The sequence below is a fragment of the Triticum aestivum genome, chromosome 1D, assembly GCF_018294505.1.
Source record: "Triticum aestivum cultivar Chinese Spring chromosome 1D, IWGSC CS RefSeq v2.1, whole genome shotgun sequence".
NCBI classification, from domain to species: domain Eukaryota; kingdom Viridiplantae; phylum Streptophyta; class Magnoliopsida; order Poales; family Poaceae; genus Triticum; species Triticum aestivum.
In genome coordinates this window covers 150,186,148-150,203,768 of record NC_057796.1, presented here as the reverse complement: position 1 = coordinate 150,203,768, position 17,621 = coordinate 150,186,148, and positions in this window count along the sequence as shown.

The window sequence follows — 17,621 nt, the reverse complement described above, 5'->3', positions numbered from 1 at the left end:
TAAATTCGTACATCATCCAGAATCCACACATAGACCGACTACGGTCAATTCCAAATGAAAATAAGATAACCCCAAATGCTAGATCCCCAATCATCCCAACTGGGCTCCACTACTGATCATCAGGAAAAGAAACATAATAACGACCACGTTCCTCGTCGAAATCCCACTTGAGCTCGGTTGTGTCATCTGCACTGGTATCGTCGGCACTTGCAACTGTTTTGGTAGAATCTGTGAGTCACGAGGACTCAGCAATCTCACACCCGCGAGATCAAGACTATTTAAGCTTATAGGAAAGGATGGTGTAATGAGGTGGAGCTGCAGCAGGCACTAAGCATATATGGTGGCTAACATACACAAATGAGAGCGAGAAGAGAAGCAACGCAACGGTCGCGAAGCTAGAATGATCAAGAAGTGATCCTGAAACTACTTACGTTCATTCATAACCCGAACCGTGTTCACTTCTCGGACTCCGCCGAAAAGAGAGCATCACGGCTACACAAATGGTTGATGTATTTTAATTAAGTCAAGTGACAAGTTCTCTACAATCGGACATTAACAAATTCCCATCTGCCTCATAACCGCGGGCACGGCTTTCAAAAGATAATATACCCTGCGGGGGTGTCCCAACTTAGCCCATTATAAGCTCTCACGGTCAACGAAGGATAAACCTTCTCACAGGAAGACCCGATCAGTCTCGGAATCCCGGTTTACAAGACATTTCGACAATGGTAAAACAAGACCAGCAAAGCCACCCGAATGTGCTGACAAATCCCGATAGGAACTGCACATATCTCATTCTCAGGGCACACCGGATTGTCCAAGCTTCCGATAGGCGAGCCCAGAGTTACCCCTGGTGGCCACCGGCGACTGACGGTTTGGACCAATACTCAGAGGAGCACTTGCCCGGGGGTTTAAAATAAAGATGACCCTCGGTCTCGCGAAAACCCAAGGGAAAAAGGCTTAGGTGGCAAATGGTAAAACCAAAGTTGGGCCTTGCTGGAGGAGTTTTATTCAAGGCGAACTGTCAAGGGGGTCCCATAAATCACCCAACCGCGTAAGGAACGCAAACTCAAGGAACATAATACCGGTATGACGGAAACTAGGGCGGCAAGAGTGGAACAAAACACCAGGCATAAGGCCGAGCCTTCCACCCTTTACCAAAAATATGGATGCATTAATTAAATAAGAGATATTGTGATATTCCAAAATATTCATGTTCCAACATGGAACCAACTTCAACTTCACCTGCAACTAGCAACGCTATAAGAAGGGCTGAGCAAAAGCGGTAACTTAGCCAAACAACGGTTTGCTAGGAAAGGATGGTTAGAGGCTTGACATGGAAATATGGGAGGCATGATATAGCAAGTGTTAGGTAGCGCAGCATGGCAATAGAGCGAACAACTAGCAAAGCAAATATAGAAGAGATTTCGAGGGTATGGTCATCTTGCCTGCAAGGTTCTCAGAGTTGTCGAAAGCTTGATCCTCGTAAGCGTACTCAACGGGTTCCTCGTTCACGAACTCGTCTCCTGGCTCTACCCACAGCAAGAACACAAGCAATGGAACCACAATCAATCACACGAAATGCACAAACAACATGATGCAATACATGCATGGTATGCGAGATATGATATGCGATGCGTATGCGTGCTCCGGAAGAAAAAGAATGAACAAGGCAGTAACTTGGCAAACCAAGTATGCCACTAGAAAGATGAGATGATTTTGGTCGAAATCGATATAAAGATCACCGAGAACGGATGCACGGTTTGCAAATGGCAAGCAAAACAAGAATGACACGAATCTGCGATTAACAGCATGATAGCACTTACAATGCATCAAGAAACTATGATACATCACTCCAACATAGAAACAAAGCATATTGCAGTGATCTAAAGGAGATGCTTGAAAAAAGATGAACACTGAGCTACGGCTATATCACAACATAACAGGTTCAAACAAACATGGCAAAAGTGAAAAAGATATCAGGTTCACAGACTTGGTGAAAATACTGAACATGGCTGAAACAGCATCAGGTAGCAATGTTCAGAGCAAGAAAAACACATGCTACAGGAACTTAACATAGCAAAACAAGGCACGGCATGAATCTACTAAATGCATAGAACAAAAGTCCCTGACTGATTGTGAGCCAAAAAAGATCAGAAGATATGATGGGAACCATATAAACATAGCAAGTTTCGCTAACAGGTTTCAGACTTGGCAGAAAACAGAGCATGGCAGTAAACAGAATTATGAAGGCATCTTGGTGAGCTTGATTCACTCATCACAAAGCAATGCATGACAAAACAATCATACCTACAGCAAGATGGCATGTTTATGAAGCTAACCATGGCAAGAGCAAGTACATAGCATGAATGGATCAACTACAACAAGCTTGGCAAAATTGAATATCATGTTCACAATCTGCGAGGAACATTTTATAGCAAAAGTAGAGCAATATTAAGACATGCTATGGCACTCTATAATTCCAACAGGGGCATGGATGGATAGAGCGCAACTATATCAACAAAACATCCTTACTGAACATGCCCAAACGAAGCATGGATCTCTCTGTAGACACATGGATACATGGCAACAAAATAACAGCAGTCACCTAAAAACCGAAACATCACGAAGCCTAGTTTGCATGCTTGTGCTAGTCACCACATAGATCACAAAAATACATGGCATACACCTCTGTAAAGATGACATGACATAGATCAAAACCCCTATAGATCTCATGCCCATAAGATGCACACAGTAATGCAACAAAAATAACAAAACACCAAGTTCTGATAAATAACAGCAGTAAACATCATATAGCACTCTTGCACCAGATATTTGGGCATCAAGATGGACTCAAACGAGCATGGTACAATGGAACAAAATGAAGAGCATCTCGAGACGAACATTTCTATATATTACACGCACGAAACGGAGCAGTGTGCAATGAGTTATGATGCGACAAAGTATGCACCAGGATGCAAATTGGGGGGGGAGTCAACCTCTCGAACGAGATCCGGATCGGGCCGTCGGCGCGGTCGCCGGAGACGGGAGAGGAGAGGGAGACGCGGCCGGCCGGAGAGAGCTCGAGGAAGGCGGAGGAGAGGAATCCGGAGAGGAGGGAGAGGCGCCGCGGGGCGGCGAGGACGATGGCGGGCGGCGTCGGGGCGGCGGAGCGACGGTGAGGCGCCGGGAGGTGGCGCTCCGGCGGAGGCGCGGCTCCGGCAAGCGACAGCGGACGACGGCGCACGGTGGCCGCGGGAGGGCGCCCGCGGGAGGACACGGGCGGCGGCGCGGGAGCGCCCGGGCCGCGGGGGCCAGGCACGGGCCCGACGGGCTTCTGTCGGCGGGCGGCGGCGCTGCCACGTGGCAGGCGGCGATTGGGCGAGGGTGGCGGCAGGATTTGTCCGGCGCCGGGCGGACGTGTCCGGCGCGCGGAGGGAGCGGTGGCTAGGGTTTGGACGCAAATTTCGGAGGGGGAGGTGCTTATATAGGCATAGGGAGCTAGGAGAGTCCAAATGGAGTGCGGTTTTCGCCCACACGATTGTGATCGAACGACCGAGAGCATGGAGGGGACTTAGAGGGGTTATTGGACTGTTTGGAGGGGGGTTTTGCTGCAACACACAAAAGGGCTTTGCGGTTACCCGATTAACCGTTGGAGCATCAAACGACCTCCAAATGGAACGAAACTTGACAGGTGGTCTACCGGTGGTATACCAAGGCCACTTGGCAAACCTCGGTCCATTCCGAGAACGTTTAACACCCGCTCACGTAAATAAACAAGAGGGGTGCGCCAGTGCATGTGGGAGTGTCGGATTGCAAAACGGACAACGGGGAAAATGCTCGGATGCATGAGACGAACACGTATGCAAATGAGATGCACATGATGACAAGATATGAAATGCTTGACATGAACAAAATGCAAAACGAAAAACAAAACCCGACCACGAAGGGAATATCATAACACATGGCCGAAAATGGCAAGAGTTGGAGTTACAAATATGGAAAGTTATATCCGGGGTGTTACATGCTTGCCTGCGGCCCACGGCGTGGCTCCACTAGCGGCCTGGTACGGCCCAGCTTCACCAGCAAACACTCAAGACCCTCGCGAGGGGCCAAGCCTCGCGAGGCGGGCGACACAAAACCTCCTCAGGGGCAGCCTCACTAGGCTGGCTCATGAGGAGCAGAAAGATCAAGGCAAGGGGCAACTCGTGAGGTTCCTGTGACGTGAGCCATGACGACCAATGCCAGGCGGGCACCAGCGGGCGCAGAGTACTGGTTTCCTGTTTGGTGCTAAAGGAGCAGGCGCAGGAGAGGAGTCCTGAGGCGTCAAGCAAATGTTTCCATATCGGTGCAACGAGACCAAGACCAGCAGGACGGCAGGATGGAGGTCATCGCGGAGCCCACGACGGCGTCACCACCGGAGCCTTTGGCAGGTGAAGACCACCTTTTGTCAGGATAGCTTGTACTAGCTGTCCCATTTCAATTTGGCCATTGTGGGATCCCTTTCCGCCTAACATTTGGGAACAGGGCCCGGGCCTCTATAAATAGGACTAGCCACCACCATGATGGAGGAGGGATCATTCGGACCATCCTCACACACACAAGCTCATAAAGCTCAAGAACACCTCTCCTCAGGAGGTAGTTCTTCCTTTGTACTTGTTCATCCCAGCCTACAAGGCAATCCACCACACCACACTGGAGTAGGGTATTACACCACATTGGTGGCCCGAACCAGTATAAACTCTTGTGTCCCTTGTTCTTCGGGTTCGGCGAGCTAAGCTTTGAGATCGTGGCAAGAGCGTGAGCTAGGGGAAGAGATATCTTCGTGCGCACCCCAGAGTTCGAACCGCAAGGGTTTTGCCGGAACCCGATATCCGACATTTGGCGCGCCGGGTAGAGGAGCGCTGAGGCTTCCCTTCCGTCGATCCACGCTCCACCGCATCCATGGCAGACGCGTGCCGAGCTCGCGCCGAGCGTCGGGCCGCCCTGGTGGCCCGTGTCGCTTAGACAGCCCCTGTCGGCGGGCCTCCCCGTCGTTCTACATCACCCGCCGCCAACGCCTCCACCGGCCCGGCAGGAAACGAGTAGCAAGCATCCTTGCAGCACCCCTCTGTGCGGCAGGATAGCCGCACTGCTACCCCGTTGCTGACTCCGGCCGGCTCGTCGTCCCACGCTCGTCGCGTGCCCACAGACGCGCAGGCCGCGCTGCTCATGGCACGGGAGCTCCTGCGCTACCGCCCGGTCGACAACCTCTACGAGGACTAGCTGGACCGCATCGCCGAGCTCGTCAGCGCCGCTGGGGGCTCCCTCGCACCATCCCTCTCGCTGCCTCGTCCTCCTCCAGCTGCGGGCGATGTAGCTCACGGAGTGCCTCCACCGCCTCTGCCCCAAAGCGGCGCCCTGGCACCAAGACGCGGGGCCCCTCGGCGCGACCCGCCGCGCTGGGCGCCCGTGCATGAAGAAGGAAGCTGCCAAGAAGTTCCCCGACCACGAGAAGACGCTCCCTCACTCCCAGCGCCACCACGTCAAGACCGCAGGCCGCCTTCGGCAGCGGTGCGCGGGCATCAAGACCAAGCTCCACCCCCGCGGCAGGCCCCGGTGGCTACATCAGGCAGCCGTGCCTTCACTCCGGAGCTGCGTGGCGTTGTTTGGCCAGGCAAGTTCAAGAAAGACCTGCCTCCGTGCTACGACGGCAACCCCCACCCTGTGGAGTTCTTGCAGCTCTACGAGAAAGTCATGGCGAACTGGTTTCCCATGGCTCCCAAAGAGAGTGCTCGCTCGTGGCTCCTGAATCTGCCCCCGGGTTCGATCTCATCCAAGCTTGAGATGCGCGACCGCTTCGTCGCCAACTTCCAGGGAACTCGCGACCGGCCACCTGCCGCGGGTGACCTACGCCGCATCAAGCAGCAGCAAGGAGAGACCCCGCAGAAGTACATCCAGCGCTTCAACAGCGTTCGCCTCAAGATCCCCAAGCTGACGGACGAAGCCATCATTTCAGCGTTCTCTCATGGCGTCCACGACGTCAAGATGAAGGAGGAGCTCACTATCCACGAGGAGCTATGCACAGCACTGGAGATGTTCAACATGGCGACCAAGTGTGCAAGAGCTGAGGAGGGGCGCCTCTCCCTCCTAGAACTCCCTGTTGCCGACCTAGAAGAGAAGAAAGCCAAGGCCAAGGACGTGAAGCGCAAGGGGGTAGCCGTGCTCGCGGCGGAGCCAGATACGAAGCGTGGCCGAGACCATCCCATGTCGTCCAAGGGCAGCCGTCCGTTCTGCGCCTTCCACAACGTACACAACCACAACACCAATGACTGCCAAGAGCTCAGGGCCATCCGAGATGGACGCTTCGGTCGACGCCCCGAGCGCAACGACCGGGGCTATGGCTGAGGAGGAGGACGAAGTGGAGGACGCTGGGACGACCGCAGCCCCCGTTAGGAGTGGCGCGACTGGCCTCGCGAGGACCACTGGCAGGACCAACCTCGTGAGGGCGCCTAGAGGGACCAGCCTCGTGAGGACTGTCCTCAGGGAAATCTTGGCCTCCCTCCGCGGCCGCCACCGCCAAGAAGGAACGACGACCACCATCAGGACGAGGGGGTCGGGGGCTTCTAAGAGCCGCGCGATATCGCTTGCATCTTGGGCGGTACTCAGGCCCCGGCTTCCCAGCGCACCTTCAAGCAGTTTGCTCGCGATGTGAACACGGCCCTTCCCAGGCTCGAGGCCACGCGCCCGCTCAGGTGGTCCAAGTGCGCCGTCACCTTCCGCTCGTCAGACCAGCTCAAGTGCGCGGCTACTGCCGACGCCCTCCCGATGCTTCGCTCACCCGTCATCAGCAATGTCCAAGTCACCAAGACCCTCATCGACGGTGGTGCAAGGCTCAATGTCCTATCCGTCGAGACGTTTGATAGCCTCCAAGTGCCATACGAGCAGCTACAACCTACCAAGCCTTTCTCAGGAGTGACCGACGGCTCCACCACCCCGATAGGGCAGGTCCGCCTCCCTGCCACCTTCGGCCAGTGGGACAACTACCGCACCGAGCTCGTTGACTTTGACGTCGCCCACATCCGTCTGCCGTACAACGCCGTCCTCGGGTATCCGGCATTGGCCAAGTTCATGGCAGTGACCCACCATGGCTACAACGTCCTTAAGATGCCAGGGAGTGGCGGCATCATCATGGTTCCGTGTGAAGAAAGAGATGCGGTGTGCTCCCTTGAGCGCGCCTTCCAAGCCGCAGCAATCGAAGACCCCGACAACGAGGTCACCCTGTACCCTCCTAAGGTCATCCCCAAGAAGAAGAAGAGCTACTCCACCCAGCACCTCAGGGAAGCGGTGCCTCCAGTGGCACCACCTCAGGATCTGCGCCCGTAGCCGGGGCGCCTCCCTCCCTCGCATAGGAAGGCGCGCCCAGCGCCCTCCTCAGGCTGGGCTCGGGTGCTCTCTTCTGGAGGGCCTCAGACCTAGCTAATGTCACGAGGGAGGCGCTCGGGCACCACGTGGAGGCGTGCTTCGCTGCACGTTTCCCTCAAAAGGGCACAAGGTGAGAAGCGCCAAGGGCTCAGGAGTTCATCACCCAGGCAATCCAGGAGCTTCAGGAAGCAAGGACCATACGCGGCGACCGCCGCCCACCATCCGGTGCAGCTCCCCATCCTGGCGAGGACGGCGGGCTGCACGTCTGCGTCGACATTCCAGGGCTCAACAGGGCCGCATCTCAGGAGCGCTTCTGGCCTTCGCATGTTGGCCGGTGCGAGGGTCCACCTCACAGCTATGTTTTCATGCCATTTGGCCTGACGAACGTGGCTGTCACCTACCAGCGTCATCTACGGAGCATCCTGGCAGCTCAGGAGGCCAGGCATCATGCAGTCCTGGCGGAGGTGGTGACGGTCCTCAAGGAACCACTTGAGCCCCCAGAGCCTCCTGAGGCTCAGGGCCCTTGTGGCTCGTGAGGAGCGACCCCTTCAGCGCGCACCTTTAGCTACCTCAACACTCCCTCGACAACGGAACCAGGTGTCATTTTCTGGTTTACTTAGCTGGGAGCGCCCCTCGGGCTGCATCATTCCGAGGTCGCACGGGCCTGTCCCAGCGGCATGTATCGTTTTGCATCTTCAGCTTGCTCTGTTGGGGGCGCCCCTCGGGCTGCATCATCCCAGGCTGCTCGGGTCCGTCCCAGTGGCATGTATCATTCTTGCATCTATCTGAACTAGCTTATCTTCCTGCGTGGTTTCCCTACGGCTATCACTTGTTTGATTACATCTTGTGGCATCCCGTGTGACTAACTGATCTCCTGTTTACCCCGCAGGGAGAGCTCCACATATCGGCACGGCGCTTGTGCTCGGGTCCGTTCCTGCAACGCTGATAAACCTGAGAGATCGAGCTCTGGCTCGCGGCCCGCTCTGTGCACGTCACCTCGTCAGATCCTCAGTGACTCCGCCTTCCTGTGGAATAATCGACAGCTAGGTAACCAACACGGTCACGGGCTATATTCCCTCTACAACTAACCTGCAGAAACCTCCAGAGGATGACAGCGGGCGGCCCCGCGGGCTCCCTCTTTTCCCATGCAATTCTCTTGCACGTTAAAGGGGGGCTCCTGAGCATCGCGTCTCAGGAGCTCTTACTAGCTCTCCAGCATTCACCACCTGGCCTTGACCACGGCATCGCGACCTGGCATACTAGCGGCGGCTGAGCTTGCTCGAGGGCTGGGACCCGAGGACGTAGGGCACACGGAAGAGCGTGAAAAAGAGGGGGAAGCTCGCCCGGGCCTAACCCGGCTACACTATGGCCATTGGCGCACGAACCTGGCGCTGCACAAGGAATCGACTCTGGACCGCTAAGATAAGTTTAGCACTCAGGTTGGCCAAGCGCTGCGGCATAGGATTCCCATCTCTTGCAGCCTTGCTACGGCGACGCTGCCTTCCTTTCCTATCTTTAGGTAGCTGCTTGCACGCTAAAGGGGACCTCTTGAGCATCGCGCCTTAGGAGATCTTACTGGACCTCAGGCCGCTCACCTCCTGGCCTTGACCACGGCATCGCGACTTGGCATAACAGTGATGGTTGCAGACTGCCTGGGGACCGGGACCTGTCGACGTAGAGCACCAAGCTACCGCAAGGTTGGAAAGGGGGGACTGAGCCGAAGCAGGACATGCAGTCGTAAATCTTCATAATAAGGGCAATATTAACAAAAGGCACTACAGATCCTTTACACGCCCCCATGGGGTTCGTCTCGATTCCTCGCAGGGAACAAAAGAAGAAGGTTTCTAGGAGCCCTATCTACAAGCGTCAATGCCGCCGAAGCCATCATCAATAGTGGGCCACGGGAGGCTGACACCAACCCCATCCAGATCAATGACGGCGGCAGGCGGACACCGCTGCTGCGCTCCGGGCATGATGAGAGCTCGGGGGCACGTAGCCATCGTCGCTTGTCTCCGGAGTCTCGTAGGGCTCGGGATAATAGCTGGACTCCCAAGCGCCATCGCTGCTGTTGGAGGAACCGCTGGCGAGGCCAGCGGCTGGACTGGCTCTTGCCGTTGTGTTCTCCCGGCGGCCTCCTCGGGGCAGCACTCGAGGCGGCGGCCTTCCTCGTCGAAGACCTTGAAGAACATCGTGGAGGTGCCATCGTATTCGAAGTGGATGGCGAGGGCGCCCTCAGCACGGCAAACTCGGGCGACCTCACCCCATCCGCGGTCATGAAGATCTTACCCAGGGAGACGACCTCAACTTCTGCCCCCGTCGCCGAGGCATCACACTCAGCGTGCTGCAGCTACAGCTCGTGAGGTTCCCGTGACATGAGCCATGACGACCAAGGCCAGGCGGGCGCCACCGGGCATAGAGTACATGTTTCCTCTTTGGTGCTAAAGGAGCAGGCGTTGGCGAGGAGTCCCGAGGCGTGAGGCAAAGGTTTCCATATCGGTGCAACGAGACCAAGACCAGCAGGATGGCAGGATGGAGGTCGTCGCGGAGGCCACGATGGCGTCACCACCAGAGCCTTTGGCAGGCGAAGACCACCTTTTATCAGGATAGCTTGTACTAGCTGTCCCCCTTCAAACTGGCAGTTGTGGGACCCCTTCCCACCTAACATTTGGGAAGAGGATCCGAGCCTCTATAAATAGGACTAGCCACCACCATGATGGAGGAGGGATCATTCGGACCATCCTCACACACACAAGCTCACCGAGCTCAAGAACACCTCTCCTCAGGAGGTAGTTCTTCCCTTGTACTTGTTCAACCCAGCCTACAAGGCAATCCACCACACCACACTGGAGTAGGGTATTACACCACATTGGTGGCCCGAACCAGTATAAACTCTTGTGTCCCTTGTTCTTCGGCTTCGGCGAGCTAAGCTTTGAGATCGTGGTGAGAGCGTGAGCTAGGGGGAGAGAGATCTCCATGCGCACCCCAGAGTTCGAACCACAAGGGTTTTGCCGGAACCAGATATCCGACAGATACTAAGAAGGAGAAGTACTTCAAGTACTAAAAGGGCTATATCTGTTGTGTTGGATATGTGGTTGGATATTCTCTAACTGTTATACTAACAAAGTGTTTTTTCCTTGGAGTTGTTTCTGTTATTATTTTCTGTATGGGAAAAAACCACATCTGAAGCACATCCACTCCGAGCAACATATTGTTTTTTTCTTGCTCTGTTAGTATCGAGTATCTAACATGCAGGAAATCTACATCCCGTGTGGATTAAATTTATGTTCTAAGAAAATCTTCATGTTATACTCTTCGTCACAAATCTCTCAAAGTATATCTCATATCTAATTGTTTTCAAAGATTATGTGACAGCAATCACCTCAGACACCGTTGAGTGCATTCAATGAAGTCTAGTATAAGACTATTTGTCAATGACACTCATACAAAGAATTATCTCGTCTCCCTCCTGTTTATATCATGCTCCGATGCATATCTTCAGGGAGAGCATGTTTTATCTTCATAAATATCTCTCGTCTGTTATTATTCATTGCATTACATTCCATTCATTATCTATCCTTCGATGCGATCTGTTTTTTCCACAATCATCCAAAAAGGGGGAGATTGTTGGTGCAATATCTGCCAACCTTGTGTTTTGGAGATTGTTGACAGAAAAAGGTATGGACTGATTTGTTTGCTAGTGCATATAGAGAGAAATAGTCCATACAGAACCAAAGAGAATGTTGTCTCCGGTTCTAAGTTCGAGGAACTTCACTGACGTATAGCTGCGTTGTAGAGAAGAATGAGCTATATTTGATGAAGATATGAAGACGAGAAGTCTAATGTGAAGGAATAATCCCCTCAAAGATTTTCTGCTGAAGCGAAGCATATGTTTCGGTATGGTCGTCCGAAGAAATTAACTGCAGCGAATGGAAGTCGAAGACAAAGTGAATACGTAGTGTTCATTTCGTTGTTCTTCTTTCAACTATTTGAGTCATTGGACCTCCGTACTATTAAGAGGGGTATAGGTTCTCAAAGCTTAGATCCGCTGTGATGCTTAGCCAAAACCTATGAAAGTTGTGAGAGAAATCTCTTTGTGTTTTGTCGTGGGATACCACGGCCACCTATGGGGCCATCAGCCCCTTGTGATTCGACAGGGGGGAAGAGAACATTGCACAAAGAGCAGAGGGTTCAGAGCAGTATGACAATGATCACACGGGAAGTTTTTACCCAGGTTCAGGCCGCCGCGAGGCATAAAACCATAGTCCTGCTTTGGTGGATTGATGAGAGGATCGTGGTGGAGACGAAACACTATAGCCCGGCAAGGTTGCCTCGGGATGAGAGAAGCTATGCGCTTATCAGTGTACTAGGGTCCCAATCATTTCTAAGGTTGCCACGACCCTCCTTTTATAGGTCAAGGGGTCACCACAATGGCAAATCAGTCATTGCGTATTAATTAGATAGCAAACAGTGCTATCATACCTAACTCTGCAGACAGGACAAGGTGGATTAAATGCACTGCTTAGTGTCACATCGTGGCGTAGCCCGGCAAGCGTTGTCGTGCCGTTCAGCCACCTTCTCGCCTACCTGTGTGACACGTCCCTGGACGGGTGTCATTTGGAGGTGATTTCCTTCTGAAATGGCTGCCACGTGCCAAATAACAGCCACTTAGTCACTTGGGGGCTCGACGCCGCTCCGATGGGTGACTTGCGTTGCTGTCAGCACTACAAAAAAATACACTTCCGTGATGATACGTGTTTGTCACAGTGGGTCACGTTTTCTGTCATGCATGTACATCCACGACAATTTTATGACAGAATCAAGATAGTCATACCTGTGTTGTCGTAGAAGTGTTCCATGAGATTACCAAAATTATCATCACGAAAGTGTCCACTTCCATGACGATAAATCACGCGTCATAGAATGTCTTTCATCAAGGGTGACCGACACGTGGCATCCACCGTATACAGGACGCCGTTAAGCTATCGGGTCCGGTTTTGGATCTGATAACCCGCTAACAGCCACGACCAATGCCGATTTTCCACATGTAAAATTCTCATTGGCTGACGGAACCACGTGTCAGCTCCGCGTTGGCACAGGTGTCACTCATCCAATGGGCGAGATGCACCTATGATACGTTGACACGTGGACCGGCCCAAAAGTGGCCCATAAAGATTAAATGGGCCTGCCCAACTAAAGGCCCACAAGATTTAGCGGGCCATAATGGGCTGGCCCAGCTAAAGGCCCACAAGATTTTGCAGACCATAATGGGTCAGCCCAGCTAAAGGCCCAACATTCCCAGTTATGGCCCGTATGGCTAGTGCCAAATCGGCCCGTCAACGGCCCATCCTAAACTTGTCATCATCGCGGCCCATGGTCACTTCTGGCCCGTTAACAGTCCGCTAAGAATTTGGGCCGAATTACGGCCCGGTGTGTTTCCGGCCTATTAAAGGTCCTGCTTCATTTGGGCCCATTTATAGGGCATTGAAACTTTCGGCCCATAAACGACCGTGAAGGATATGTGTCATATTCGGCCATGTTTGACATTCGGCCTGTTAGAGGCCCACTACAGATTTGGGCCACTTTCAGCCTGTTGTGACTTTCGTCCTGTTAATGTCGGACGAAATCCATGGGCCATATGTGGCCCAACGCAACATCGGGCCTACTAACGGCCCATATAAAAATGACACTAATCAAGCCTGACCGAACTTCCGGCCTGTTAAAGGCTCGTGTAATAGGTTGGCGCATTTACAGCCCATCTGAATTTCGGCCTGTGGACGATCCGCATTGTAAATGGGCCACCATTTCGGCCTGCTAAGACCACTGGGTTTATTTGGCACAATCAGGGACCAATCTTACTTTCGGCCTATTAAAGGCCCATGTTTTTTATGAGCTCGAGATATTTACACATGTAAACGACCTATTATTACTGAGGACCCAAATTATGTTTAGGCCTGTTAAAGGCCCACTATGGGCACAAGCCTACCAAAAAAAATATGAAAGCTTATGCTGATTTAGCCCAGATATTTTTAGTGGGCTACATGCAAATTTTGACCCAGAATCGTTTTTAGCCCAATTGAAATGGGCCCGACGAATGTTGGCATGTTGGACTCCTACGAAGCTTTCAGCCAAATACATTACTAAGATAAACCTACACTATACAAAAATAGGGTCGTAATTACTGCAGCCTTTGGCAGCATCAAAAATGTTGTATCAGAACAAAATAAATTCCAACCATACAACAAAAGGCATGTTGGCTTAAAGTTTACAGTCCTTGCAGATAAAAGCACCATCAGATTTATAGAAGCACAGATCATTTGACCTGAGTGCTTATGTTTCAGGCTGTAGAATCTGATGGAGCAGCACGATCTTCCCCTTTTTCCGCCGTTGCTCTTGAACAACGAAGCAAATGTCTGATAGTCTGGTTTTAAAACCATTCATATCTTCACGACATTTGTCAACCACTATTTTTGTTTCCGACACAACGTCCATTAGGGATTGGACTTGTGTCTGGAGCACTGATATATCACTCTGTCCAGCCGGAAGATTTTGTTCAGTAGGCGATTTGGACGAGGTTACCTTGACAACCAACCCAGAATTACGCAGCAAGGTGCTTTTTGCACTGTTAGTGGAGAGATACTGACGCACCGCGGCAATAGGTGACATTGTGCCTGTGGTAGCCTCGTCACCTTCAGGTGGTTGTGGCTGTTCAATCATTTGTTCCATAGCTTGCTGAAAGTCTGAACTTATAGATTAGTGTACCAGATAAGTTACTAATGAGGCAAAAACAAACAAAGTAGGTTTCACGTTTATACATAACTTATTTTGGAGAACTACTGTAATACATTAGCATGTATTGTAGTGCCAACTACATAATAAAATCACTTTCAGAACATATGTCCATGTAGCATGCCTACTGTATTGTCTATTTCCTCACATTCGTTGACATCTAAGGATAAAGAGACATGGTTTAAAGTAGGATGAACATAGTATGACATCATTCATATCATGGGCAAACAGATATAAAACAAATAGGCTATTGTATAATTGTGTGCGCACGTGAACATCACAACTAGATTACAGATCAAGACCAAAAGAATATCCTTCATCTCTTTTAAACCATGTAAGGTGAAATGATACGTTAAGACAACTGTGTATAAAAGTGAACAGAGTAACTGACATTGGCTGCAAACCAAGCAGTTAAATGAACACATCACAGTACCGATAAGTTCAAAGGAAAGAGGAGTAAGGACTTACAACAGTGGCCTGAACTAGTGTGCTCATGCCCTTCATCTTGTTGGTGTGACAATCCTTGAAGATTTGCACTGCATTCGGTTCTGGTTCTTTTTGGTCCGCACCGGTTTTCCTCTGTATTTGGAACAAGTCAATATAGATACGATAATATGGCACAGAAAAAAGAAGAAAGTAGCAGCTATTTAGAAGAGCCTCGCGGTGTGCAATATAGCTACGAGATCTTGTTATCTGTTGGAATTTCACTTTAGAACGGTTGGTCTTGTTCTTCAAACAGTTAGCCTTGAAGAAGATACACTTGTAAGGCACATACATAAATACAAGTTCAATATGTGGTCTGATGAAATACATATACCCTACCTGATACTTTGGATCTGACCAGTGTTTAACAAGGGTTGTCCAGTCTTCATCTGTAGTATATTCCACTGGAGATGTTTGGGCGATTTCGTTGTTAGCCTTGCCTTCAAAGTGAGATTTTCTAGGGTGGTACTGATACTGTCGCGGAGTAGACTGAAAAATATGAGTGCATGCTTGTTTAGTTGCATCATCTTTCGGATCCAACTTGAACCTCATCTGTTGGAAAAAGAATGTGAGTCTTATTAGGAGGAAGCTAGAAAGTATGGCACAGAGCAAGACAATATTACAAATTGCGATGAATAACATTACTTACGGATAAATGGTCAAGGAAGGTGTTAAACTGGGTATTGTCTTTCTCATTCTTGTACTGGATCCACGTTGGGAGGATACGTGCATGACACCTAACGACAATGGCTGCCTCTAATACTAACTTGGATGACTCTGTAGCATCACGTGGCCTTTTTGAACCTGTCTCAAAATGGACCTCCATTCTTCCTCCTTTAGATTTTGTTAATCTGTCAAGCATTATCCCTGATGTCTGTTTCCGCTTGCGCCGTGGTGCTAGTTCAACAAGGGATATGGAAAGTGTTAGTGCACATCAAAATGTGAGAGTACATATAAAGGAGCATGCAACTTCAACTTGACTCGGTCAGGTACCGTCTTGGTGTTGATGCTCATGAGGTTCATCTGATCTTGCCAAGCCCTGTTGTGTCAGCAGTGCTTCGGAAGTAGTGTTAGGTGTGAATGCAGCTTGGGAACTGGCCAGTTCCGGAGCAAACGAACGAGTAACTCATTGAGATGTTTGTATAGTTGAAGCGGATGCTGCAGCTAGTGGAGCAGGTGATACTGTGTTTGTAGATTTAGACGGTGGACTTGGACCTTCTACTACACTATAAGTACCAGCAGAATCTCGAGGGCAGATTCTTTTCCGTTTCACCCGACGAGTAACACCATTCCCTACTACATTATTTTCGTTGCTCTTTTTTGACTTTGCCATGTCAAGGCATACCCACAACACAAAAGAATAAAATCGCTCTTCAGAACTCATTGATGCATGATACAGACAAGCAATACTTTGATGTAAGACAACCCTATGAGGATGGAATATGTAAGAAAAACAGGACGGCGTGACATATTCATAGCTATGATCTGTAACTAAGCAGAAGGATTTTCAAGAAAATAGAAGTAATGCAAGCTAGACACCATATGAAAGATGCAACCAATATCACTCTGCCTAGTTAAAAGTGTCTTGTCATAAGTGGCATTTTGAAAAATTAGAAGCAGTACAACATAGAAATAAATGCAAGATGCAACCACTATGAAACTGCCATGTTAAAAGCATCCAATCATGAGTGACTGATGCGGGATACACAACAACAGTACTTTGATGTAAGAACATGGTATGCTTGATAGATGCAGTGTATACTAGACACAGAAAGGCATGTTATATGCACATGTATAACGTATAAACTCAGCAGGTGCAATTTAATCAAAATAGAAGAAATACAGGCTAGACAACATATGCAACATGAAACCAATTATCACACTGTCAACTTAGAGCAAGCACCTGCAATGGTGGAGTACGGGAGATGAACTCATCATGTAGACTTGGGACTTCAACTTCATTAACAGTAGCAGTGGAAAATCTAGAGAGTCTTTGTTTGTGTCGGTCCGGAGGACCACCAACATCCCCTAACTTACTCTTTTCCTTCCTATTTTCTGATATTGGCTTACGAAGTCAAAACCAAAAGAAGATGAATAAAATTAGCTCTACATAACTGGTTGATGCATGATACATACGAACACTACATTGATGTAAGGCAAGCGCGGGATAGGAGGATGGAATATATACAAAAAAGGACAACATTGCATATTCAGACATACGATAGGAGGATGGAATATGTATGAAAAACAGTAAGCAGAAGGCATTTCAACAAAATTAGAAGAAATGAAAGCTAGGCGCCATATGAACATGCAACCAATATCACTCTATCAGGTAAAAAGTGTCTCGTCGTAAGTGCCATTTCAAGAAATTAGAAGCAGTACAAGCTAGAAGACAATGCAAGATGCAACCTACATCACACTCCCAAGTTAAATGTGTCTTATGGGTAAGTGATCGTTGCAGGTATAAGTTGTAAGCTACGCAGATGCAATTCAACAAAATCGGAAGCAATACAAACTAGACATCATATGGAACACGCAATCACATATAACAGTTCCAAGTTAGAGCAAGCACCTGTGATGGTGGAATAGGGGAGATGTGCTCATCATCTACACGTATGTTCTAGAAACAGGAACAGGTGTCATAATTCACAGGCATTATGTGTAAAGTAAGCAGATGCAATTCAACAAAGTTAGAAGCAATACAAGTTAGACATCATACGCAACATGCAACCACATATAATAGTGCCAAGTTAGAGCAAGCACCTGTGATGGTGGAGTAGGGGAGATGTGCTCATCATCTACACAGCTACGTTGACTGTCCAACCTTGTGTTATCTTGCGAATCTTGTTGGTAGGATGACGGAGTAGAATCTGTAGAGACCCTTTATTTGAGTTGCTCCGAAGGACCACCCTCATCCACTGCCGGACTAATTTCCTTTAGCTGTATTG